The sequence below is a fragment of the Camelina sativa genome, chromosome 15 (assembly GCF_000633955.1).
Source record: "Camelina sativa cultivar DH55 chromosome 15, Cs, whole genome shotgun sequence".
NCBI lineage: Eukaryota > Viridiplantae > Streptophyta > Magnoliopsida > Brassicales > Brassicaceae > Camelina > Camelina sativa.
The window spans coordinates 11327823-11331758 of NC_025699.1; positions in this window are offsets into that span (position 1 = coordinate 11327823).

Sequence of the window (3936 nt, forward strand, 5' to 3'; positions counted from 1 at the left end):
ATGGCATGACAATGTAGTTTCTTACATTTTATAAGGTTAGTTTCATATTTTTGTCAAAAAAAAGGTTAGTTTCATATTTGTATTTATCAATTAATATAGTAGGATTCCTATGATTTACTATATAACTTAAATTAAAAAAATTTGATCTTCATATTATGATCTTAGTATTTGTAAAAAAAAACATGTACTTAAAATATTGAAAAGGAAGCATGCATTAAGAAGAAAAAATGCACCTTTCTTTAGAGTCAAAGTGGTAGTTATCACTTTATTAGTGATGTTGTACTTAAAATACACATCCAATCATATATATTTATGGACTTGACACAAAATACACATTTTTATTTTTATTGACTTGACAAAGTTCCTCTAATGTGTGCCCCAAATAAAATTGTCTTATTGATAATCTATCTATACTATTAAAAGGGAAAAAAATTTAATTAAAAAAACATATAGTTAGAGATTAATACAATAAAATGTCACTCAAATTGGAATAAGGATATGTATAGTTCTTGTAGCCAAACAGATTGAAATTGAAATTAATTGGAGCCAAACAGATTGTGATAGTAATTATATTAGCCGAACAGATTTAATCCATGAAAATCGGAAGCAATTAAGACCTACCATAAAATCTAAATAAATCAACCCCCATAATTAGCGTAGAATTTAAACTATCAATTAAAACCAATTAGCATTTAATTTATTAAGAACATTCACTTAATCTTAACAACTTAATCTAGGAAAATCTCAGAAATTAACACCAAAATATCAACCATTTAACATAATATTAGACTGTGATCTTATTTAATATATTTCTCAATCTTAGAATGTGATCTTAGTTAATATAACAGAATCTTAAAATGTGATCTTATTTAATATAGCATAGTACTGTATGTGTCAGATTTCGAATTATGTATAAACAATTTCGAAATATTCTTTTTACTACATTTTAGCAACTTATCAAACTTCTATATTGATTTCTAAAATATAGAAGTTGATTAATAAGAAAGTATTTCTAAAATATATTTAAATTACAGGCAAAATATCTATATCTATATATATATATATATGTAACTAAATTTTCATATATAGGATAAATGCAATTGATACCATATATTTTTATAACAAAATTATTAATCTTGTTCCTATATTTACGATTTTTTAATTAAAAATGTCTATGATTTAGGTGATAGTAATTAATATTGTGTGCACATTTTTTCTCAGCTCGGAAATCTTGGGTGAGTTGAATATGTTGAGATCAGATCTGATATTAGTAATTTTTGATTCAAAATTTATTATGATTAATTATAATATTCTTTTTTCCTTAGTATTTAATTTGCTTATTGGTCTGTTTGGATACACTTTTACTTTATTAAAAATGTTTCTTTTTTAGTAGTATATATTGAAAAGAAGCCCAATTAGAAAGACGTCGCTGTTTGACTTTGATTGTACATTGGTTTGGTTTTCAAAATCTACTTTGGTTACGGTTTTGGTTGGAGTGGGATTGGATTAAACCGAATTAGAGAGCATATGTGGTCATGGGAGCATATGTGGTCATGGGATCATTTGGCATTTAAAAACACTGATTTATAATTCATAATTTAGAATAATAGAAATTACTCACTTGCGATCGCGGTATTGCCTCACAAGAAAAATATAGAGACCAACAGCTCCGATGGGTGGAATGGTAACCGAGACTGTGAGCTGATCCCAAACAGTCATGATCTGAATAATCTCCGGGCGCTGAAACCACCTAGTGGTGGACTGAACAATAGAAGTGCCAACCAATTCTAACATGCAAAAAAAAGCAGAACAATGCAATTTCAAATTAACCAGAGCAATTTCAAATTAACCAGAATTAAGCTTTCACATAAAAGCTATAGAAATTTAGAGAGAAATGCTTTCACCGTGGTCTGGGTGTCTTGATTGCAAATTCTGCAATTTTAATATTTATTTTATCAAAACTCATTTTATTACCATTTACTCTCTTTTTTTTCCCTACAATTCTTTTATCAAACTCATTACACAAATATATGATTTAATGTAATTGAATGTAAAAAAACTAAAAATGAAAATATAGGATATTTCAATCTATTAATATCATATATATACTAATAAACAATCCTCCGCGCTGTAGCGCGGATCCGATTCTAGTAGATTGAGTAATATATATTCTTTTTTAAATATTCAAATCACAACATATGCAGAAAAAATTATACATATTTATTAATCATATGTATACTATGATAATTCAAAAAAATTTGTAATGAAATAAAATAAATATGATAGGAGAATCATAATTTAAAAATCTTAACAAAATCTTCCAAATAACTAATAATCATATTGTATATTGTTTTTTTTTAAATCTTAGTTATTAAAATTCTGATTGGTTTACAATTCTTTTTATTAATTAGTAATTTTATCCATAATTAATTAGAGAGAAAATATTTTTTTACTAATAATTATTTAAAAAAATTTATTAGTTTAATATTAAAATAATAGTTTTACCCTTAGTGAACAATTAAACATTTGCCTTAAGAACAATGGCATGAAAATGTAATTTTTTACATATTATAAGGTTAGTTTCATATTTGTATTTCTCAATTAATATAGTAGGATTCCAATGATATACTATATAACTTACATTAAAGAAAATTGATCTTCATATTATGATCTTAGTATTTGTAAAAAAAAACATGTACTTAAAATATTGAAAAGGAAGCATGCATTAAGAAGAAAAAATGCACCTCTCTTTAGAGTCAAAGTGGTAGCTATCACTTTATTAGTGATGTTGTACTTAAAATACACATCCAATCATATTTATTTATGGACTTGACACAAAATAAACATTTTTTTCTTATAGACTTGGCAAAGTCCTTCTAATGTGTACCCCAAATAAAATTGTCTTATTGATAATCTATACTATTAAAAGGAAAACATTTTTAATAAAAAAAACATAGAGTTAGAGATTATTACAATGAAATGCCATTCAAATTGGAATAGGGATATGTATAGTTCTTGTAGCCAAACAGATTGAAATTAAAATTAATTGTAGCCAAACAGATTGTGATAGTAATTGTATTAGCCAAACAAATTTAATCCATGAAAATCGGAAGCAATTAAGACCTACCATAAAATCTAAATAAATTAACCCCATAATTAGCGTAGAATTTAAACAATCAATTAAAACCAGTTAGCGTTTAATTTAAAAGGAACATTCACCTAATCTTAACAACTTAATCTAGGAAAATCTCGGAAATTAATACCAAAAATATCAACTATTTAACATAATCTTAGAATGTGATCTTAGTTAATATTAACATAATCTTAGAATGTGATCTTATTTAATATAGCATAGTACTTTATGTGTCAGATTTCGAATTATGTATATTTGAAATATTCTTTTTACTACATTTTAGCAACGTACCAAACTTCTATATTGATTTCAAGTTGATTAATAAGAAAGTATTTCTGAAATATATTTAAATTACAGACAAAATATCTATATCTATATATATATATAACAAAATTTTCATATATAGGATAAATGTAATTAATACCATATGTTTTCATAAGAAAACTATTATTCTTGTTTCTATATTTACATTTTTTGAATTGAAAATGTCTATTATTTAGGTGATAGTAATTAATATTGTGTGCATATTTTTTTGCAAATAATTCGAAATTAAGCTCGGAAATCTTGGGTGAGTTGAATGTGATTAATTATAATATTCTTTCTTCTTCAATATTTAATTTGCTTAATAGGATAGATCAAAAAGAAGCCCAATTAAATGCTACGTCGCTGTTTGACTTTGATGGTACATTGGTTACGGTTTTGGTTGGAGTAGGATTGGATTAAACCGAATTAGAGAGCATATGTGGTCATGGGATCATTTGGCATTGTTGTCTCTTCTTCTCTTTTTTTTTTTTGACGATAAT